This window comes from Petaurus breviceps, unplaced genomic scaffold (genome assembly GCF_028583685.1).
Source record: "Petaurus breviceps papuanus isolate PSGF00001 unplaced genomic scaffold, PetGlider_PUasm1.0 77, whole genome shotgun sequence".
NCBI lineage: Eukaryota > Metazoa > Chordata > Mammalia > Diprotodontia > Petauridae > Petaurus > Petaurus breviceps.
Window position 1 is genome coordinate 9421747 of NW_027186492.1, and position 24987 is coordinate 9446733.

General features: G+C 39.3%; 2 long non-coding RNA genes across 2 annotated transcripts; one reads left to right on the top strand and one right to left on the bottom strand.

The window, feature by feature from the left end:
• Window positions 1-1490: 1490 nt before the first annotated feature.
• Window positions 1491-7559, bottom strand: LOC138175499 (uncharacterized). Its single transcript, XR_011172008.1, has 4 exons — window positions 7431-7559; window positions 4366-4983; window positions 3927-4029; window positions 1491-1591 (listed from the first exon to the last, which is right to left on the bottom strand). It is a non-coding gene; the product is annotated as an uncharacterized lncRNA (long non-coding RNA).
• A 129-nt stretch (window positions 7560-7688) lies between these two features.
• LOC138175500 (uncharacterized) lies at window positions 7689-9913 on the top strand. Its single transcript, XR_011172009.1, has 2 exons — window positions 7689-7811; window positions 9204-9913. It is a non-coding gene; the product is annotated as an uncharacterized lncRNA (long non-coding RNA).
• Window positions 9914-24987: the final 15074 nt, after the last annotated feature.

Here is a 24987-nt window from a genome sequence, read left to right on the forward strand (position 1 = left end):
AGGTCACACAGCTAGTAAATGTCTGATGGCAGATTTGAACTCAGGTTCTCCAGAGTCAGTACTCTACCAACTGCACCCCTAGTTGCCCCCTAGAAACATTTTAAAATTTAATCTTCATTGTTAACATTTTCTCTATGACTTTCTTAAGTCTAAACAATCAACAGTACAATAAATAAATCAAGTCCTGATTTGTAGGTTGTTTTTTTTTTCCAATTTCCAAAGCGTAATGCTCACACTAAAAATATTGCAAGCAGCTTTCCTCAGTCAGTAGGAGCTGGCCCCAGTACTGTCCTGATTACAGGCATACTGGCTAGAGGAGTATCTTCAGAGTCAGAGACAGGGTTCTGATCCTGCCTCTGGCACATTTGGCTGTCTGACTGTTCTCTAAGACTAATTCTCTAAGTTGCAAAATGGGTGCTGATGACTATCTGTAGAAGAAGGCTCCCCACCTTTGCCAAAGAAATGTTCGTCTTTGAGAATGAAGGATGAATAGCAACAATGCAGGCCCAGTTAAAAAAAAAAGGCAGGGGGTCCATTAGATATCAGGGGACCCTCAGATCAGGGGAAAAAAAAATCACAGCTTCCTTTTCATTACCCCCTAACTGAAATTTAGCCTTTTCTCCAATTATTGCCTCCCAGGCAGCAAATGACATTTACATAGCCTTTTAGATTTGCAAAGCACTTTACATATGTTAAATTCTTTGAAACTCAGAGGAACTTTGTGAGGTAGGGATAATTACTTCCATTTTATAGATGAGGAAACTGAGGCTCAGGGGAATTAAGTGACTTGGACATGATTGTAGAGTTTGGGGCAAAGGCAGAATTTGAATTCCGGTATTCCTGAGTCCAGGTCCAGCTTTATATCCCCACTGCAAGACTGCCTCCATGTGAAATGACTTGTCCAAGAGGTAGAGATAGAATTTGAACCCAGGTTTTACTTCTCAAAATTCAGCATTTTCCTCACTATATTTTAGCTCAGCCCCTCCCTGGATTGGCTATAACTAGGGAATGGCCGGAAGCCAGAGATGCACAGCATCTGGAATCCCACTCTGCATAGGGACAGGTGTTCTAGGGAGGAGGCAGAGCGTGTATTTGGTCCACAGATTTTGTGTGTTTCTTTTCCTCTTTCCTTTGTCATCCTTCCAGTCACAGGGCACAACAATTTACCTTCCCAAGGATGAAGTCCTGGTTAAATGACATTCCCAACATCCTATAACTCCTCTTCAGAGTTTGAATTCCACACACTGAAATCAGATCAGAAGGCTCTGTTGTGTGCCAGAAACACCCAGCCTAGACCACTGTGGCCCAATCCAAAACCTATACCATGCCCCTGCCCTTTGCCCTTTCTGTGCTATTAATATCTTTACTCCATCAGAACTAAAAATGATCAAAAGGTGTCTCTTGATTTTTCATTTAGGATAGAGATCTCAGGTGCCAGATACAAGAGGAGACAGATGGTGGACAGATGGACATCAAACACACAAACTGTAACTTGTCCCGGATAGGAAACCATCATTTTATCTCATTGTACAGGTGAAGCTTTCAGACAACCACCAGAGGGTGCCCATATAGCTCTGAAGATGACAGTAACCTAAAGAATTAGAGAAGAAAGAAAGAAAAAACACCAGTGTGAAAAAGGAAAAGATTGTAGACATACATACATATATATGCATATATATACATATATTTATTAAACGTGTGTGTGTCTGTGTGTGTGTGTGTGTGTGTGTGTGTGTGTGTACCAGCTGTATCCCTCACTAATAATTTCATTTGGAATCCCAGTGGGGAAAGGGTGGTGCGGGATCAAAGGAATTTGCCTGAATTTCTGCTAAATCATTACTATTATTAGCTGACATTTTAATATAGTGTTTTTAGATTTACAAAAAGTGCTTTTTATACATTGTCTCATTAGGACTTCACAAATCTTATGAGATAATTACTACAGGTTTTGTTATTCTCATTTTATAGATAAGGAAGCTGAGGCACTTACTTAATCATATAGCTTTTAAGGTCTAGAGAAAGAATTGAAACCCAAGTCTTTCTGACTAAATTCAGTACTCTATCCACTATGAAGCCCCTAATTATTTGTATCTATCTATTTTGCATTGTGGATTATCCATGTTTTTTTTTTCTCCAAAATTCCTGGTTTATCATACTTAAAAATTGCTTTATTCTCCCTTTGCCTCTCATTTCCCACTGGATTTGGAATTGGAGGGTTTGAGGTTCTGCTATACCTGGTAACTGTGTGACCTTTTATATTTTGTGTGTGTGTGATCATTTTATATTTCACTGATGAGGGACCTCAATTTTTCTCTGCAAAATAATGGAGGTGGACTGGATGGACTTCAGTTCTACATTTTTAATCCTATGGTCCGTACAGGGGAAACACAAGCTTTATTTTGCTGTTGTTTGTTGTTCAGTTCTTTTTCAGTTGTATCCAACTTTTTGTGACCCTGTTTGGGGTTTTCTTGGCAAAGATATTGTAGTGGTTTACCATTTACTTTTCCAGCTCCCATTTTACAGACAAGGAAACTGAGGCAAACAGGGTTAAACCACACAGCTAGTAAGCATCCGAGTTCAGATTTAAATCAGGAAAATGAGTCTTCCTGACTCAAGGCTCAGCACCCTACCCACTATGCCACCTACCTGTCTCTTAACATTAGTTTATGCCAGACAAGTCTTGGGAGGTTAAATTATTGCTGCAGTTATTTCTACTCTCCCTCATGACTATTTCCACACAGTGGTGTTCTACTGAGCTTAGCACCCCTGAGATTCCCACATGCTATGCATTTGATTTCTGGCCCTTGACTTGTGACCACTTATATCCTTTTTCCTAATGAAAATCAAATGGTCCCAACTCTCTTTGGGGTCTCTGATATGCATGTCACTCTGTTCTCGGATGTGAATGTTTGGCTTCCAACATTCCATCTCAGGCAGAACCCAATAATGAGTTTAGTATCATTAGTCCTGCACAAAATGAACTTTTTTCTGTCACAACATTACAAGGAGCAATTAGTTCCATGGAGAACAAGGTTATAAAGAGAATCCTAACCAGACTTACATTCAGGGGAGTCAAGTCGGCTAGACCTCAAGTCCTGATTCTCAGGGAACAACTGATTCAAGTCTCTGAAGACAGGCTGCATGACTTAGTTAATTGTGGGGTCTTGAGATATCACAGCTGAATTCAATGACAATATATTTATTGCATTATTTTCAAGTATTGTGCTATATTTTATTTGGAGATCCTTGAAAATTCTGAGGAGGAAGTAAAGGGGAAGGGGTTGTCTGAAGAGACCAAAATGAATGCACAAAGAACTTACCATCCAACTATTTATTTATTTTTTAAATTTTCCTATGGAAATTCCTCCCATTTTTTGGGAGGGGGTTAGGGGAAGGCAAGGCAACTGGGTTTAAGTGACTTGCCCAAGGTCACAAAGCTAGTTAAGTGCCAAGTGTCTGGGGCCAGATTTGAACTCAGGTCCTCCTAACTTCAGGGCCAGTGCTCTATTCACTGTGCCACCTAGCTGCTCCTTTTTCCTCCTTTTTAAGATTTCTTTCTAAGTGTTTTTTTGTGCCTTTTGCTTTTATATCATATTCATACTTCTTACCTGCTCTGCCCAATGAAGCTTCCTTTGCAAAAAGATTTTTAAAATATGTTTAGCAATACCAACTACTCATTGATGGTGTCTGACAGCATGTGCAACATTCCATACCCATCATGTTCCACCTTTCCAAAGGAAAAGGACTCAGAGCTCCTGAGAGAAGAGATTGTTTTATTTCTTGACTCTGTATCCCCAGCACCTAGCATAGTACTTTGCATAGAGTAGACTTAAAAAACGTTTGCTGTTTGGTTGAAGGGAATTTTATTTTCTTCTCTCCAGGGCTAAATTTAGTCATTGTAACTCATTATAATTTCATAGTCATACCACAGCACATAGATGCTCTGGAACTATTCTCCCAATCCCACTTGCATGGAAAGGTCAGCTCTCCAGAACCTGGTACTGCTTCCTTCAGGGTTTAGAGGCACCTCTGAAAAAGAAGGATATTGGTACTATCATTGATAAGCCTCTATCTGGTATAGTCCATATCCCCATTCCCATCCCCAATATCATCACCAGTTAATATTTCCCCAATATCAATTGCCAGTTAATATATTCCCAATGTCAGTTAACCCATTGGTATCTCTTTAATATCAAATGATCAGTTAATATCAATTTATTTTTCTAGAAAGGGATATTTACTAAGATAGAGCAAGACTCAAAGTACAAAAACATGAAACCAAGGCCCTGCTAATCATTTACCACCTTAGTCCCTGGGGACAATAAGTTCTAACTTAAAAGTAGTTATTTCAAACATTCGTCTCACCAAGTTCACTTCTAGGTATGGCATAGCTGATGGGTGAGTCATTTCTTTGCTTGTAGGCAATGGTGTCTTGATTGGTGGATTGATTCCCTGATGGGCAAGATCAAGGCAGCTTGTTCCTCGGGGCTGTCCTACTTCCCCACTGGATGCATCAGCTACTAGCAGGCTCTGTTATGAACTCCATTTGCTGGAGTCTTCTCAACTTTCAAAGTTCACAAGATCATCACCTGGTCCACCATTTTCCAATACTCTTTCACCCAAAGTCAGGAAAGAGTAGTGATGATAGAGAGAGAAGAAATAGGAATGTCATATATTCATGACCCCATGGTGAACTGAGTGGGGAAAGGGCTAACCTACCAAGAAGCTTTTAGCATTTCTTCCTCATCACTCAAAAGCACTAGGAAGAGAAAAATTTCTCTTGTTCTTGCCTTTTGTATACACACTCAGTTCCATCTCAGAAACCAGTTATGAGGTTTTTTAACACCACAAAGTAAACCAACAGAAACAGTCAAAGAATAACTGTGTTTGCTCATAACCAGGGAAGTGAAGGGCTGTTCCTCAATCACACTCTTCCAGAAGACAACTCAACCAAGTTGCTACTCCGTTTCGGGCCTTCATTACCTAAAATGAAATTGAACATCAAGAATCAACATGAGATAATGGATAAGACATTGGATTCAAAGTCAGAAAAACCTGGGCTATCATAACAGTCTTTTTGCTGGTTTCCCTATGTCTTTTCCCATTCCATTTTATCCTCCATTCAGCTATCTTCCTAAAGGGCAGATCTAACCATATCATCCTCCTCATTCAACTCCGGAGACTGCCCATTACCTTCAGAATTCTCTTTAAAAAAAAATCCTCTGACTTTTAGAGTCCTTCATAACCTGACTTCCAACTTTTCCAGTCTTCTTTTACCTTAATCAGCTCTACATAATCTATGATCCATTGACACCAGTCCCCTTGCTGTTCCTTGCACAAGACATTGTATCTCCCAACTCTATGCATTTTCATTGGTTTTCCCACATACTTGGAATTCTCTCCCTCTTCATCTCTGCCTCCAGAATTCCTTCAGGTCTCAGCTAAAACAATCTACATAAAGCTTTTCCCAGTCTCCTCTGAAATTCTCTCTCTCTCTTTCTCTCTCGTATGTGTATATGTGTATATACACATATATGTTTGTCTACATATACATTTAATATATATTTTATGTACACAGTTATTTGTATGTTGTATCCCCCATTCACATATGAACTCCTTGAGGGCAGGGATTTTTTTTTGTGTGCTTCTTGGTATCCTAAGCACTTAGCCAAGTGACACAGTAAGCACTTAATAATTGCTTGTTAAATGACTGACTAAATCCCGTAAACTGATATCAGACTGACTAAATCCCATAGGCTGGTATCAGGCAGACCACACTATGCATGATCCAAGAAATGGACCCCCATTGGTCAAGCCTCCAAATAAGAGGATCATAGATTTAAAGTTACAGATGAGGAAACTGATGCACAGAGAGTTTAAGGGCTTGATCAGAGTTATCCATCTACTAAGTATCTGAAAATTTAAATCCATGTTTTTCTGATTTCAAGTCCAATACCCAACCCACTACTTCATGTTGCTTCTCAAAGATCAATTTCATTTTAGTTTTCTTTCAGTTGACATTACTTTAGTCATTGTGTATATTGTTTCCTGCTTCTACTTAATGTCATTTTACATCTGACTTTAATTTTAAAAAGATATGTGCAAAAGATGGAAATAAAGGCAGGTAAGAAATAAAGGAATAATGTTTTTTGCTTTTTCTCAGTGAAACATTTCTGTCTTCATTTTGGTGAGCAGATAATAATAGAAATGCCTCAATACATTTACTTGAGAGAATAGCTAGTCTGTAATTCCATTTCCTACTCCATTCCATAATATAATGTTATTTTCATTTCTTTGAATCATCCCTTTTCAATCAAATCAAATCAATAGATTTTACTGACCATCTACCATGGAAAGGGCACTTTGAGTTTAAAAATGATAATAGTTGTTGTTCTTTTGTCATCTTATTTATATTGGGTATCAAGATTTAATTTACCACTGGAATATAGTCTAGTCAGAAATGTGAGAAAGACCAGTGGGTTGTTTTTTTTTAATGGGGCTGGTAATTTTAAAAACTTTTCCTGCAAGGCCATATTAAGAAAATAGACATGGTTTTTCTGTTAGTAAAGGGTTGAAAGCTAGAGAGATAAATCTTGGCAAAGTAAAAATGAAAGATAACAACAAAAATCTATTTAAATAATAAGAATATTAGACTATCAACCAAGTGAAATTAAATTATGATATATGATAGTAATAAGGGATTTTTTTTTTGTCTCTCAAGGCATTGATCCATAGGAAAAGTTAATTTAAGGCTACAAGTAAAAAACAAAGCAAACCATAATTAATTGTAGTGGGGAGTTTTGAGAGAGAGAGAGAGAGAGAGGAAATATAAGAATGTTTGGCTTACCAATTTAAAAACTAAAACCAAGAAATATAAAGCTTTATTAAACAAAAATAGGAAATGCTAAAAGATTTATAGTTTTGTTTCTGATTGCAGCTAGTAAATGAAGAGAAATTGGGGGGAAGGCAAAGAACAAGGCAAAGATGTAGAGACAAAGAAAGAGCAAAAAAAAGGAGTCAGGAAAGGAAAAGAGGGAGAACAAAAGGGAAAGAGAGAAAAAGGTGAACAGAAGATTGAGAGTGAAAGAAAGGAAAAGATGGAAAAAGAAAGAGAAGGGCAGATGAAGAAAAAGACTAAGAGATGGAGCAAGAGAAAAGAATAAAGATAGATAAACATTGATGAGAAAAATGCCAACCTTTGCCATTACCCATGCTTCATCTCCACAAAACTGCAACCTTTCTCATCCCTTACCCTTCCTGATATCTCTCTCTCCCTCCCCCCACCCCACATCTAACCCCTTGTATGCTTCATGATAGCTTGTCAAAAATGAATGCCTTGATGGGCCCAATCTTCTCATTCCTTTTAACAGCCATCATCTTCTACCTACTCTACCCCTAACCTCTGTCACCACTTTCCATAACCACTTTACCACCATGTAGTCTCATTTCCTTTCTTTTCCCCCAAATATCAGCCAGCCAAGATCTTGTGTCCATGAGAAGGATCTAGCATTCCTACCAACTCCTACAGTTTTTCTGACTCAAGTGGTCTAAAACTCCCCTCTGCCACCTACTGTTAGTACTTCCCACCCTTCTTAAATTATTGTCCATACCATCTGCCACAAATCTACAAGCAATTTATGAACAGCTGCACTCCAGGCTCTGACAGTTCATGAACAAAAGGAAACTCCAAGTTTAGGCATCACTGGATCACATATAGAGTATTGGAAAGCACACTGGCTGATTAGTTATTATTCTAGAGGGCTCATGATAAAGTATTCTGTGCACTTCCTGAGAGATGATGGATGCAGGGTGTAAGTTGGCATGTTTATTTTTCAGTCATGGCTAATGCAGGAATTTCTTCTGCTTGACTATACATAGTTGTTAGAAAGGTTTTTTTTTTTTTTCCAATGTCAAAATGGGAAGAAGGGAAAATAAATCTTTGTTAACTGAAAAAAAATTAATTTTGAAAATAAAGGATATTGAAAGTCACCTAGTCTTTTCCTTTTTATAGATGAGGAAACAGCCCCAGAGGGATTAAGTGACTTAACCTAGGTAGAACTAGGAATCAAATTCAGGTCTTTGTCTTCCTAAGACAGGGGGAACATCGAGCTTCTCACGGGATTCTCTTTCAGTAATATACATGTAACCTAAATGTTAAGTTGGATTCCTAGACTACTCTTAGCAATCAGATTGATCTCAATCATAGGGAACTTCTCTCTAATAACATTAGTATGGTTCATGTTTGCCTCTGCCCAGATTTCCTCTCTGGGAACATCTAAATTTAGCTCATTTCCAGGTTCTTCAGTTTACATAAAAGAAATTTAAGTTAACAGTAAATTTTTTTAAATGCAATACTCTGACCTTTGGTCTTTATGTCATTTCTGGGTGGGAAGCCTTCTTCTGTAATCCAAATTGAATTCCTCACTACATCTTGGATATAACAAAAAAAAAAAATAACCAAACAAAAATAACGAATATGGTGACCACATCTGGCAACATATATAATATTCTGTTCTAACAGTCCCATATCTCTATACTATGAAAAGGGAGGTATGGTTTGTTTCATTATCTGTGCTCCAGAACCATCATTGGTTTTTTTTTACTTAGAAGTCAGTTTCTTTTTAGTGATTTTTATTTATATTGCTTTAGTAATTATGTATATTGTTCTTTTTGTAATGCTTACTTCACTCTGAATCAGTTTACAAAAATATTTGTTTCTCTGAAATTCTCATACTGATTATTTCTTACTATATATTGTGCTTATATACAGTTGAATGGGATTTTTGTTTTTAGCCATTACCAATTCCAATAAAAATTTGATTATAATACACATAAGGAAAGAAATGGAACTTAACTAAAATTTAGGGCAGCTAGATGGTACAGTGGATAGAACACTGGGTTTAGAATCAGGAATGCTCATCTTCATGAGTTCAAATCCAGTCTCAGACACTTACTACTGTAGCTGTGTGACCCTTGAATAAGTCACTTAATTCTGTTTGCTTCAGTTTCCCTCACCTCTAAAACGAGCTGTAAACGGAAATCACAAACCACTCCAATATCTCTTCCAAGAAAAACCCAAATGGGGTCATGAAGAATTAGACACAACTGAAAAATGGCTAAACAACAAGAAAATTTAGAGAAAAGGAATAGGGTCTTTCCTACCTCTCCTTTCAGATGGATTAATCTTGTTCCTGAACCAACAGGGGAAATCCGAGTAGCTTCATGGAGCTGGAAACTTCAACATCATCTGTGTCTCCCTCATCATTGTGAAACACCATCCCTCAGGAAAAGAGGGGACAGTGGGAAGTGTGACCTAGACCTTCATAGTCTTCTGGGATGTGGAATTTTTAAAATCATCTCTTGAAAGAAGGAAATATTGCATGTTTTGGGACTGAAGCAGCACTAAACGGAGAATCTTCAATAAAGAGAAGGGAAGAGAAGACACAGAGAGAGGAGGGAGGTGTCAGGGGCTTCCCTCCTCTCCCTACCACTCCCTCTACCACCACCACCACCACATGGGGCAGCAGAATGACCAGGAGAACAATGGTGGCAACAGCAACAGTTCCCCCTCCTCAAACCCAAAGCTCACTGCAGCAAGTGAGAAAAACCTGGAAAAACTTGCATTAACTGATACTGAGTGAAGTGAGCAGAACCTGGAGAAGATCATATACAGTAACAGCAACATTGTGTGATGACCAAGTTTGATAGACTTAGCTCTTCTCAGCAATGCAAGGATCTAAGACAATTCCAAAAGACTCATGATGCTATCCACATCCAGAGAAAGAACTATGGAGTCTGAATGCAGATCAAAGCATATTATTTTTTCTTTCTCATGTCTTTTCTCTTGTTCTGATTCTTCTTTCACATTATGACTAGTGTGGAAGTATGTTTAATATGATTGTACATGTACAGCCTATATCAAATTGATCTCTTTCTTGGGGAGGGGGGAGTAGAGGAAGTGAGAAAAAAAATTGGAACTCAAAATATTAGGAAAGTAAATGTTGAAGACTCTCTTTACATGTAATAGGAAAAAATAAAATACTATGAAGAAAGGAAAAAAAGAAATCCCACTCCAACCATCCTAGAAAAGTGAAACCACTCTATGTGTGCACACACATGTGCTTACCATGGCTTTTCTTTTTAGTCCTTTCTCAGTAACAAATCACTGCTATTTCCTTGCCTCAGGAGATGAGCAAAATCTCTCTGAATCCCAGATACCTATACAGATGCCCATCCTTACCTTGGGGTTAAACTTGTTTCTATGGGAATTCTTCTCACTCGTTTGCTCTGGCATGGTCATGCCCAATCTGTATCCTCTCTTTTTACTGCACAATTAGACTCTTGTTGTCTATTGTGTTCTGCCTTGCTCAGGAATTCCTCACCCCTGTTAACTAAAGACTGCTACCTTTGCCACTGCCAAAGTTGTATTTTAGTTTTATAACTTTAGGTTATCTTTTATTTAGCCATCATTTTCACTTCTGAATATATTCCTCTACCCACTGAGCCATCTCTCCTAATAATTCTATTTTTTCTAAAGAGAGCATAAAGTAGTCTGGCAAAATCAATGAACACATCAATTACGGAGTCTGATAGTATATTCGATGCTCGACACTCATCATCTCCATAACCTACAAGAAAGGGAGTGCAGTAAGAGTAATATCCAGACCCCTTCCCCTCCCACCCTCCTATGGAGGTTAGGCAAATTTTTCCTTTAAAAATATTGAGACATTCTTTGAGACTTGGTTGGCTCAGGGGACTAAGGGCTCAGACTGTTGACACCTAGTCCTCATTTCCTGAGTACAGAGCAGCCAGGAGGAGCCGGGGAGGCTCTCCAATGTTTAGCTGGTTGGTCTCCATGGGAGCTTTGTTCAGCTGAATTAACTCAAGGTGTCCTATCCTTCTCCTCCCATGGCTAAGTAAATCTCCTTTTGTTGACTGTTAAATGAGTTACCAGGGTCTTGTTTCATTACAATATCAAACTTAAACAACCCAGGGACTGGTGAGAGTCTGACACAACCCAGAACAGGGAAGGAGATACATTTTCTCATGTCTTTGATCATTTTAATTACACAGCATTCCATTTTAGTTTTTTGTTCTGTCCATTTACTTTGCTGTAGTCTGTAAAAATCAATTTGCCAGAGGCAGTCAGGTGGTGCAGAAGCTAGAGGCCTGGACCTGGAATGAGGAAGATCTGAATTCAAATTTGACCTCACACACTTAGCAGTATGGCTTTGGGCAAGTCACTTAACTTCTATTTGCTCATCTATAAAACAGAGATAATAATAGCACCTACTTCACATAGTAGTTTCGAGGCTAATATTTGTAAATAGCTTCCCAAATCTTAAAGCCCAATATAAATGCTAATTATTATTGTGGATAATAATACTCACCACTCTATATTAGTTCTTCCTACACTTTTCTGAACTCTTCTGCCTTTGTTTATAGAGTACTACCATATGTTTTGATCAAATCCCATGACATTATGGGAAGACAAGTTCTTTTTTCATAGCGATCCTTGCTCCCCTCTGATTGGTACCTTGGTCCAACAGCATTATGGAAAAGGAAATTCTTTTCTCTGGATATGTCCATTAGACAGATAATTGTAACTGTTTATATTAATGAGGCTCAGAGAGGAGTTGTACCCAAATGAAATTAAACCCTGGGAAAATCTTCCCATAGGTTAGAGGTTTCTCAGATGTAAAGAGGTGAGGCAGGTGATGGGAAATGGTAAGAAATCATACTAAGCAAGAAAACTATCCACAGTTACACTTTGGCTGAATTCTGACATTCACAGAGCCATACAGTCAATGCCTTATTAACATCAGAGGAGATTTAAAGACTTGTCACACATTCAGTCCTGACTATTAGAATGAAAGGGATAGAAAATGAAAGGTATGGAAAATGAAAATCAATTGCATCCTTTAATTTTAGTCTTTCCATTCTGGGAGCATATTGAGTACTACTTTGGATTCTTACATTGCTAAGGTTATTAATAACAAAGAGCAAAAGTATCTTACATTCCTAAAGGGTCTTTCATTTCAAAGAGACCTACATAATTCACTAATTCAGTTACATGAACTCTATTTGGTAATTATTTGAGGATCACTTCACCCAAGGCTGAATTGCAGCAACTTCCATGTTACAGCCAACAGTCACATCACACTCAAGTCAGTGGGGAAGAAAAAAAGAAAGAATATCTAACAATAAAGTTGTCCTAAAGAATTCACCCGATAAAAACTGCAGGGAGACAGGTGGAGGAAGAATGCAATTAGTCTTCCCCAGCAGCCTAGAATTAATACTTCAAACCTGATCCAAGATTCTATGAGCTCTTTGCTAGTCCCAGGGTAGATGGAAGTTTCTGTTTTATCCCCCGCCCCAAAGGAATCTGGGGGCCTGCAATATCCAAGAACTATCCCCCTGGCCCCTCATGCCTGGAATTTTCTCCCTCCTTATCTGGTGATAAATAGTGTCTGCCTGAAAAAATACAGATCATTAAAGTGGATTAATAGGTGTAGACTAGAGAAAGAATAAAAAGGTGGGGCAGGGGAAGAAATTATGGTATCAAGGAGAGGTAGGGAAATCTGTAAGTTTTATAGAGCTGACACCAAAATATGGCTAAACCATTTGTAATGGGAATGCAAATTTGGAAGATCTTCCCTGCCCCTAGGCTAAAGTGCACCTGAAGCCTGGGGTGGGAGGCTTGTTTTTCAGTAGATACTTTTTGATTGGCCAGTGGGTCCAAAAGGTTGTTACATTCTCTGAGCCAGGAGAAGGCTATATAAGCCCTGATGTGTAGCTTTGTTGTGGGGCTCACTTTGAGAAGTGTTCTGTGATTTGATGTGGATTATGGGAAGCCGTTGTCCAGAGCCCCCCGGCTTTGAAAAAACCCAGATGTTGAAACCCAGATGTTGACTGGGTATGGATGTAATGGTTGGACAGTTTGGAAATCTGTCTACTTGATCTGTTTCTGTCTTAATAATTCTGCTTGTATACTTTGAAATTCGGGGTGCTGACCTTTTTCCCCTGAACGAGGTAAATGATACATATTTGACTGATTAAAATAAGCTTGTTAACCCATTTTGAGTTGTTTTCCTTTATCAAAGCAGATCCCAAGAACCTGTGGTGGCAGCAAACCCTGAGGATGCTTGGGGTGCTTGCTGTTACACCATTCTACAGAGCTAGCAAGAGCCAAGAAAAATGTTAGGAAACATGAGAAATACACTCAAAGGGTACTGGGTCCTTAATGTCATGAGATTTTCTGACATAACAGAAACATATGTGATGGACTGCATCCTTTTCTGGAATTTTTTTTTTTCAGGAACTTGGTTTAGTATAGCCCCAAAGCCAGGAAAACCTGAGTTCAAATCTTGCCTATGACACATCTTGGCTATGTGGGCCCAAGTAAATGGCTTAACCTGTCAGTGCTGCCTCTAAGCAACTCTTTAAAACTACAAGTGGGGGCAGCTAGGTGTTGCAGTAAATAGAGCACAAGCCCTGAAGTCAGGAGGACCTGAGTTCAAATGTGAACTCAGATACTTGACACACTTATTAGTTGTGTGACCTTGGGTAAGTCACTTAACCCCAATTGCCCTGCCTTCTCCCCTCCAAAAATAGATAAATAAAGGTACAAGTGGCAGAGAAGGTATTGATTCTGTATTGATAGAAAGAGTCCCCTATAGCAATGAAATCATAGGCCCAGTCCCTAACCCTATCCTACTGTTTACCTTGGTTTTACACAGGGAGAAACTTATCAGTCAGTAAGCATGTATGTAGGTAAGTGCCTGCTATGTGCCAGACTTTGTGCTAAGTTCTGAAAATGCAAAGAAAGGCAAAAGACAGTCCCTGCCCTCCAGAAGCTCACAATTTGATGAGAGAGACACCATGAAAACAAATACATGCAAAGCAAGCTATGTGCATGATAAATAGGAAACAGGGAGAAGGCCCTGGAATTAAGAGGGGCTGGGAAAAAAGTTTCTATAGAAGGTGGGGTTTAACTGGGACGGCAAGGAAGCTGAAGAGGCAGTAGGCAAAGATGAGGAGGGAGTGCATTCTGGGTATTGGGGTCCAGTCAGAGAAAATGCCTGGAGTATAGAGGTGGAGTACCTTGTTCATGGAAAACCAAGGAGGCAGGTGTTACTGGATTGAAGAGTAGCTGGGGGTGGCGGTGGAGAGTAAGATGTTAGAAGACCAGAAAGGTAGGAGGGACTACTAGGGTGTGAAGGGCCTTGAATGCCAAACAGAATTTTGTATTTGATTCTGGAGTAGATAGCGATCCACTGGAGTTTGTTCAGTGGGGGGGTAGGGGTGACATGACTGGACTTGTGCTTTAGGAGAATCACTTTGGAGGCTGAATGGAGGACAGACTGAAATGCCAAGAGATTGTGGCAAGCAGATCAACCGGTAGGCTATAGCAATAGTTCAGGAGTGAGGTTATACACCAGAACGGTGGCAGTATCAGAGGAGAGAATGGAATGGATATTCCCTGGCCACAGATTAACTAATGCGTGGTTAGAGGGAGTGAGGAGTCAAGGTGACACAGATGTAGTAAGCCAAAATATTTGATTCTTGGGGGTCAGTTCCTATGTAGATGTCCTTGATGATCTTGGCTTTGGTTTCTGGCCTTGAAGCCTGCTCTTGAGGGCATCCTTTGTTATGTGAATGCATATGACAGAGTTAACTGATCTTTCCTAGGACTTTTTGGTGGCTTAGATAACAAGGCCTTATCCAATTCTGAGCTACTTCCAGGAAATAACAGATTAAGATAATGATAAGAATACTCCAGGATATGACAGACTATAATAATGATAAGAGCACTTGAATCTTTGTCTGCTTGATCTTTAAAAACCTTGTTCAAAGAATCATTGAATGGAGTTCATGGCTCTTCCTTGAACTACACACATGGTCTGGTCATTTCTTTTTTTTTCTTCTTGCCTTTTGGAGGGAAATTGGGGTTAAGTAACTTGCCCAAGGCTTTACAGCTAGTTTTTTTTGTGTGGGTGTTAAGTGTCTGAGGCCGGAACCAAACTCAGGTCCTCCAGACTCCAAGGCCAGCGCTTTACTCACTGCGCCACCTAGACGTCCCAGGTCTGGTCATTTCTTATTCGCATCTCTGATCATGCTTAGTGATGGACACTGAGCAGCCCAAGACACTTAGATTTCAAGCCTGGGAAACTAGGAAGATGGTGATGCCTTTAACAGCAATAGATCAGTTTGGAATGGGACAGGTTTTAGAGGGAAAGTAAATAAGTTCAGTTTTGGTCATGATGAATTTAAGCTGTCTACTAGATATTGTTTGAGATGTCTGAAAGGCAGATGGATATGTGAGACTGGTGCTCAGCAGATAAGTTATGGTTTTATGGGCAGACTTAAGAATCATCAGCATAGACATTATAAATAAATCCATGGGAGCTAATGCCATTACCAAGTGACATGGCAGAGAGGGAGCAGAGAAGAGAGCTTTGCAGGACACCCCAGGTTAGTGTGTATGACCTGGATAAGCATCCAGCAATGGAGACTGAAAAGGAGTGGTCACTTACCTAAGGAGAAGAACCAAGAAAAAGCAACATCCTAAAACCTAGAGAGAAGAGAGTATCAAGGAGTAAGGGTGGTCAACAGCATCAAAGACTACAGAAAAATCAGGAACAGTACAGACTGAGAAAAGGCCATTGGATTTGGCAATTAGGAGATCATTAGTAATTTTGAAGAGGAGTTTCAGTGGAATGATGGGATCAGAAGCCAGACTGTAGGGGATTAAGAAGAGAGTTGTTTTTTTGGTCATGTCTGATTTCTTATGAGTGCGTTTGGGATTTTCTTGGCAAAGATACTGGAGCAGTTTGCCATTTCCTTCTCCAGCTCATTGTACAGATGAGGAAACCAAGGCAAATAGTGTTATGTGACTTGTCCAGGGCCACACAGCTAGTAAGTTTCTGAGGTCAGATTAGAACTTAGAAAGAGAAGTCTTACTGTTTCCAGGCCCAGTGCTCTATCCACTTCCCAGCAACCTACCTGCCCAACAACAACTGAGAGGAGAGAAAGAGAAAGCACCTCTTTTGAGTTTTGCTACAAAAGGCAGAACAGATATAGAATCATAGTAAGCAGGGATAGAAAGATCAAAATAGTTTTTTTTTTTGAAGATGTGGAGACATGAGCATATTTTTATGCAGTAGGGAATAACAAAGTAGACAGGGAGAGATTGAAGGTGAGACAGTGGGGGGATGATAGAGGGGACAAACTATTGGAGGAGATGGGCTATAATGGGATCGCTTGTGCAGTTTGTAGAGCGGTTTGAGTTGGGAAGGAGTATGGCCAGCTCTTCATGTGAGACAGGACTGAAGGAGGAGACAGTGGCAGAAGGCATCTGAATGATATGAGATTAGTAAGAGGGGAGAAGAGGGAGGTCTTGGTGAATGTCCTCAACTTTTTCTGTAAGATATGAGGCAAGGTTATCAGCTAAGAGAACAGTGGCAGGAGAAGCCGTGGAAGGTTTGAGGAAGTCTGAAAAGGTTTAGAAGAGCTTCTGTGGAGAGTGGGATAGTGAGATGACAAGGATTGCCTAGCAGCAGTGAGGGCCCAGTTGAGGATATATAACATAAATTACAACAGTTGCGTGACTTTTTTCTACTTTAGTTCAACAGCAAATATGTAGGGATGAAGGCAACAGATGACAGGGGTCAGATAATGCTGAGACTGGTTGGGGAGTGGGGTGGTGGAATGCAGGGGAGCATAGTTGGTGATGCAGTAAATGGACCAGGGATGCAAGAGAAGGTCACAGTGAGAGCAGCTGGGTCTCTCTGATTGGATCCTTGGCTTGGGTCCTAGAAGGCAGTTCTGGACTTAGAGTCAGAGGACCTCAGTTCATATCCTAGCTCTGTCACTTAACACTCATGTGATCTTTATCAAGTGACTTAACTTCTCTGTAGAAACTGTAAAATGAGGAGGTTGGGCTTGGTTGATTTCCCTTATAACACTAAATCTATGATCCTATGAATGGTGAGGAAGAGCTAGATGGTGTTAGGTCGAGTGGATAGAGTGCCAACCCTGGAGTCAGGAGGATCTTTATTCAAATTTGACCTCAGACACTTACTAGCTGTGTGACCCTAGGCAAGTCACATAACACTATTTGCCTTGGTTTCCTCATCTGTACAATGAGCTGAAGAAGGAAATGGCAAACCACTCCAGTATCTTTGCCAAGAAAACCCCAAATGGGGTCACAACGAGGCAGACATGACTAATTGACTAAACAACAACAAAGGAATGTGAGAGTAGAGGCAAGAACAAGCTTGCCTAGGGAACAGCTTCGTTATCTTGATGGATTCCTCAGGCAAAGGTGAAAGCTTGTGGTACTCAAGCTCTGATCCACCTAGGAAAGACGTCCTGCCGCAGTTTCCTTAGCCAATTCCCTCAGTAGAGATAGCCAGTAGCCCTACAAGGGACCACCTCAAAGTATACCTAACTGCCCAAGGAGGGAGGCAGTCCAGAGGTAGTCTGTGAAATACACCATTCATCATCAGCTTTTGGAGAAGGGAGGGGGGCACGTTCAGTAAGAGGCCTGGGAGGGGGGGAGAAGGAGACAAAACCTCCACTGCTAAGGTGTAGAAGGTAATACTCATACTGTTGATAGCATGGATCTTTGAAATATTGGAAGTACAGCACCTGGGTCCCCTACGGTAACACCCTCTTGACTGCTTCCAAAAAATTATACATGCTCCAGACTCTCATCAGACTATGTAAAGGACTTGGGATAGCTTTGCTTAGTTGTGCGATTTTTTGGAATGAATGAATGACAGAACAGAGTATTTATTAAGCACTTAGACTGTGTGACAGACAGTGCATAAAGCCTTGGAATTACAAGACAAACATGAAGATCAGGAATTTTCATCCTAAGAGGGTGAGGCCACACACACACACACACACACACACACACACACACACAGTCTGCCCCCCAAATTAGTGAAGTGTAAGCTACTAAATTGTATATAATATTATATAAGATATATATTACATACAGCAATATACTATTATATAAAATATATTGTATAATATATAATACATAGCATATATAAAAAGATAATATCATATATAAGGCATGTAATATATAGCCACATAATATTATATATTATATGAAACAGATATAATACTATATGTAAAGCAGATATATTATGTATTATATACAATGTATATGAATATATATTTGTATGCTCATTATGCTTGTTTATATATTGTATATTTATTATGTTTATTCTAATTAACATTATATATAATGTAATATATAATATAGTATATAGTATACACAATATAATATGTTAATATAGGTATATACTTGCATATATAATATATAGTATACATGCTTATGTAATATACACATGTATATATACTTATAATATGTACACACATTTTGTACATATATGTTTGTATGAATGTGTGTATATGGAAATGATGACCAAGGAGAAATAGATTTTGATTTAGAAAGTTTCAAGGGTAGTCAGTGAAGTCATAGGGAGTGAGTTGGACACACCTATTATGGGAACAATGACAGAGTTGATTTAATTATGGTTCCAGAACTGGAAATGGGGGTGGCTGGAGGCTGGTGAAGGACATGGAGAGGCCCAACTGATGAACAGCCCATATGCTTCTTTGGTATCCACACAATATCTTCGGAATGTAAGCACCTCCACACCTGGGGTGGACCACCTGTGGCAAACATGGAAGGAACATGGATGAGAATTGCACGGGGGGATTATTACCTCCACTGTTTCAGGAAATATCTACCTCTATGAGATCACAGGTCTATAGATATAATAGACTGAAGTGCTATGCCAGAATATACCAAACCTACTGCTTCTGGTTAAGTTAGGCATTCACTTACTAGGGTGAGCTAAGCCAGTCCTAATAGGGAGCCAGGCACTAGGGAAAAATAGGGTGAGGAGGAGTTCTGTTCACTTCTCACAGACCTGGCTTGTCTCACACCCCTTCTCCCAGTGCTTCCTCTTTTGAATGACTATGCTTCATAAAAATATCTCCCATGCATATGTTACATCCTAGCTAGCCCCCTGACTCCTCAAATTTAGCCCAGAAAGATTTCAAATTTCCTTTTCCTTAAATCCCCACAAAGAAGATTTGCTTGCCTCCCAACTCTGAAAGTGAAGGAATGTTTCCTAAATCTAACTTAAAAGCCCTCCAGGTGTAATTTAAACCTGTTTCCTCTTGTCATTGATGCTAACAGCTTGGTTCCTGCCTGGCTATTCATAGGGGGAAAAAAATCTTTCAAATGAGCCAAAATTGTGGCAGAGAAAAGAAAACATTTCTACAACAAGAAATAAGATACTGCTTCCCCTTCATTATGACATCACTTATTCATCAGGCTTATATCTATTTTATAGGTAAAACTTGAACAATGGATAGTATGGGAAGTGGAAGAACAATTAGCAAATTCATTACTCAGAGCTCTGGCTACATATCTATTGTAAAGGACAATAACTTATTAACTTATGTGAGAACTTATGCCTCAATTGTAGATAATGATGCCAGCTCATGTTTAGATGGTACTTTAAGTTTTGTGAAGTATTTTCCTCACAATAATGTAATGGTATAAAAGTGGTGACTGAGCTTGGAGCCCCACTTTGAAACGTTACATGTAGAAACACAAATATATTATCGAATACTCATGGACACTGACTTTAATGAAGGCAGTACTTCTTCATTAAAACTAGTGAGTGTTTTACCATATCATTAAAAGTGGAATAGTACCCCAATTAATGAATTTGTTGGTTCTTCTTGGCCAAGAAAATCAGTCATTTGGGGTCTGAAGTAATAACATCTGTACAGATAAGCACTGATTTGGGGGGGGGGGGAAGGAATTGAAAAGAGAATTCAGTTAACCAACCAGGTCCAAAGCAAATGAACAATATTCCGATTGGTTGAATTCAAACAACTGGTTAGTTTTAAAAACTGGTTATTGCTTGATTTAACCACATTGGTGCAAAAAAAAAATCCCTATGTTTTATGTTTTTAATGCTATAGATAGAGCTGGAATTCTCTGGTGATTTAGCTTTACATTTTTATGTATTTCATGATTTTTAAAATATATCAGTGCTTAATTAATTCTGTTTTTCTCTACTTAAATCACACCTCTGTTGTCAAAACACTTAATTTTGAGTTCGGTTAGTGGGACAGGTTATTATAAGAAAGTAGAGATATGCTCTTAACAGCTTATAGTAGCAAGCACTCTAGCATACCCAGGGTGGCTGTGAACACAGATTCTTATATCTGCTTTTCTAAAGGAAAGCAACTCAAAATGGGTTAACAATCTTACTTTAATCAAACATATGTCATTTACCTAGTTCAGGGGGAAAAGGTCAGTACCCCGAACTTCAGAGAATACAAATAAGTTACAAGCAGAAGTTACAAGCAGACAGAGAAACAGATCAGCAGACAGGCTTCCAGCTGTCTGACCATTACATCCATACATACCTAATTAGTTACCAGAGAGGGAAGTACCAACATCTGGGTTTTCAAAGCTGGGAGGCTCAACGGCTGCCCAGAGTCTCATCTGGACAAATCACACAAGTCTTCCCAAAGTGAGCCCCAAAGCAAAACCTCACATCAGGGTACATATAGCCTTCTCCTGGGTCAGAGAATGTCACAACCCTCTTGACCCACTGTCCAATCACAAAGTATCAAGGTGTGGGCATTCCTGAAAAACAAGCCTCCAGCCACGGGCTACAGGTGACCACATTCAGCCTGTTAAGGGGAAGAGTATATTTTCAAATCAAGGAAGGTTTTCAGAGTTACTTAAACCTATCAAAGGGCCTAGGGGCAGGGAAGATCTTAAATTCCCACTCCCATAACACAGCTGCAAATTGGAAGACATTATTAGCAGGAGGAAGGGCCAGTGCAGTATAAATGGAGGATAACATGGTTGACTCAAAACTCAGAAGCACCAGCTCCTGCTACACTCACCATAGGCCTCTCAGAAGATGATTAAGCCTTTTCGAGTCTCAAATTTGATATCTGTAAAATAGAATAACAATATTGCTAGTAACTACCACTTAAGGATTTTGGGAGGCTTCAAAAACTTGTGTATATGTTAGGCACCATATAAACATCAATGATGATGAGGGTGGTGGTGGTGGTGATGATGACCAGATCCACTATTTCATCATTGTAGGGAGCTCCCAAAGAAGAATTTGATCCACCATTGCCTCTGAAATTTGTGATCTCCAAGAATTGTTTAGGGACATTGAGAAGTAAAATGCCTTGCTATGAGTTGCATAACCAGAATATGGCAGAGAAGAGTCTTGAACCCAGGTGTCTGTCAATGCCTGACAAAGACTTGGAGTATGATAGATGCTTGTTGAGTTGAGGTGAAATGAAGAAAGGGGACAGGATAGGATTACAGGTTGAGAACTTGAAGAGACCTCAGAGGCCAACCCATTTATTTTATAGATAAGGAAACTGAGGTCCACAGAAGTTAAGTGACTTGCCCAGGGTCACACAACTAGTAAGTATTTGAGACAAAATTTAGACCCATATCTTTCTGACTCTGAATCCAATGATTGTTGGATGTTGCCTCTCTAAGTTAGAAATTAGCCAAGGGTCACACGGTTAGGAAGTATGTCTGAGGCAAGATTCACACTCAAATCTTCTTAACTCCATGTAAAATGTTCTTGTTCTTCATCTCCAAGTAGACAACCCAGTAATAATACCATAAGCCTGAGAGACCTAGAGGGAAGTTTCTGGTCTACAAGGAGCCAGGATGGGAAGAGTGGTCAGAAGCAGAGACAATAAATGTTCATATATACCAATATATGTGTGTGTAAATGTGTGTATATCTATATCTAGCTATCTATGCACATATATGAAACATATCACCCATATGCCTGTATGTATACATATAATCAGGAGCTTCCAAGCAGACAAAATTTGTTTTGTAGTCTGACCTTAGTATTCACATGATCCTTCCATCCAACACTGTTCTTCATTTTACCTGCTTGGGACACCACCATTTCTTATTCCTTCCTTTTGATCCTTACGATTTATGTATAGAACTATACATTTACCATTGTGCCATTGCTAGGTCTATCAATATCAAGCATGTATCTACAATTAGTATTGGTAATTGACATGACTTTCAACAGAGCATCATACACTCTGTGTTTTTGATAGTACTGAATTTCAGAGCTAATCAAAGTTTAAACTCTTTATTTCAGAAAATCAGTAACAGCAGCTAATTAGCACATCTCATTCTGGATATATTTGCCAACCAATTTCAGAGGCTCATTTGCCTGTTAAGAGATTTTATTGAACACCAGCACCACTGTCTTTCTCCCTCTTTTTCTCTCTCTCTCTCCTTTTTCTTCCTAGTAAACAGCTCATGCTTATTATCTTATTACAGGAATGCCACTGGTTAAATCAAGCTCTGAATATAAATAGCCATATTACTGCCATCAGGCATCAGTGTTTATTTAGTGGCTTGTGAGTCATGCAGGCCTCTTTGATCTGGTTTGGAATGAGCCATTGCAGTTTTTTTGTACAAAAAAAGGTTATTTGCAAAGGATACAAGAGTATCAGTTAGATTAAACATGAAATTAATCAGCCTGGAATTTTATCAGCCATTTCTGCCACCAAATACTAAGGTTCAAGAGCATGGACAAATGAGGGTACAATACAGAAGTTCTTTCAGCAGGAAAGACAGACAGGCAGTGCAAGATGTCTAACATACTTAGAGAGACAAGCATGGTGTGTGTATGATAAAAGAAAACCTGGATTAATAAACAGGAAGTGAATTTTGGTTTTGATTCAGTTGTTGACCAGCTGTGTGAGCTTGGGTAAGTTATCCCCCTTAGCAGAAGGTCTGTCTGGAATGTGCTATATGTGTGGCAAAACTGATGCATGGAGAGCCCGATGCATGGCAAGCCCAATGCATATTGAGGGTTGTCCACTTACACGCAGCATTAGGGTGTCATTGTGTGTCTCTTCAAGAGGTAAAACAGACATCGATCTCTAGTTTTTACTTCCCCCATCCTTCTCCAAAGGAGACTTTAATTTCTGCCAGAAAGAGAAACAGGAAGTTGGGGCCAAAGACCAACACTCTGCTGTCCTCAAAAGGAAGGAGTACCAGCATAGAATTATGTCTATCTGTCCCCTTCAATAGTATTAATAGGGGATGTGGTTTTCAGATTCAGTTTAATTTCTGATTGTTGTTTCATTATTGGGAGGGGGAAACAGGACCCCAAGTTTTATATCCAAAACTTTACCCCTTATCCACCAAACCACAATGAACACATATATAGCAATTGGCCAAGAAAACCATTTATCCAAATCGATAGTGAAACAAATTGGAGAAAGTATATATAAGAGTATATATAAGAGAATACCGAGAATACCTACATATAGGCAATACCGAAAGAAGGAACTCTCCCATTGGGAGTGAAATAATACAGCTCAACCAAGAGAGAGTCCCAGATCTCACCCAAAGGGAAGTTCCCTGAAGACTCCAATGTAACAAGCTGGGGACAAACATGATGGAGATTGCCAGCTCCTCCCATACCAACTTCTTCCCAGAGTCTTTTCCTTCAGTAATTTGAAGTAGGTTTGACATCATCCATCTTGTCTCTTAAAGCTGGAAAGTAGAAGCTTCTGAAGTGACTTGAAGACTGGACTAAAATTGCAAAGCTCTTCTCTCTCTCTCTCTCTCTCTCTCTCTCTTCCTCTTCGTCCCTCATGGTGACATTTTCCTACTCTATAAAACAAGGAGGTTGCACCAGATAATAAGGACTTACATTATATTTAACACTAAACTTAATAAAGTATTACAATCTTTATCCAACAACTTCTTGACCTCTCTTTTTCTCTGTCTTTCCTGTCTCTGTCTCTGTTTCTCTGTCTCTCTGTAACTCTGACCTACCCTCATGCAAGCGCAAGGCATTGTTTCTACCAATAAGGAGAAGGTCCTATACCACTGGGCTTTGGGACTAGGGTTACATGTGCTTTTAATAAATGATTTATTATTCATTCATTTCTACATTATCCCTCATGGCTACATTTTTCTCATCTATAAAATGAGCAGGTTGCACTAGATAATAAGGGCTCACATTATATATAACACTTTAAACTTAATAAAATGCTTTCCTCACTACCATCTTTGGAAGTAAGTGGAACAAATATCATTACCTTCATTTCACAGATGAGGAAACTGAGAATCAAAGAACTTAAGTGACTTGCCTGGTAAATACTAGCTCTGAAATTGAAAATATTTGATCTTTTGACATCAAGACTTCTGGGAGTTTTTCCTCCTTATTGTTGTTGTTTAGTTTCTTTAAGTCACATCCTACCTTTCACGACCCTTTTGGGGGGGGGGGGTTCTTGACAAAGATAGTGGATTGGTTTGCCATTTCCTTCTCCAACTCATTTTAGAGATGAGGAAACTGAGGCAACAGTGTTAAGTGACTTGCCCAGGGTCACACATCTAGGAAGTGTCTGAGATCAGATTTGAACTCAGGAAGAGGAGTCTTCCTGGCTCGAGATCCAGCACTCTATCCACTGCACCATCTAGGTAACTTTTACCCCTTCCTACAACCAGGTGTTTGTTGCCTTTCTATGTAATTGCTCACAGTTATAAAATTCTGTGATTCACTTTTTAACATAAACATATATACATATACTCATAATATATATACATATATACCTCATCTCCCTATTAGACTGAAAGTGTTAGAGACAAAGACTAAGCCTCATAGCACCTAGGACAGATTGATTGATGAAAATGATGATGTTGGAAACATGGCATTTTAATGGTGGGGCTCACCTGAATAAAAAGGGAGTAATGAGGATTTTCCTTAGCTTGTGATAACTTTCAGGGGCTGTTATTTCCACTGATGCTTGCCTTCTAGGATCAGAGACATGGAAGGAAAGAGGTAAGTAGATAGATAGATAGATAGATAGATAGATAGATAGATAGATAGATAGATAGATAGATAGATAGATAGA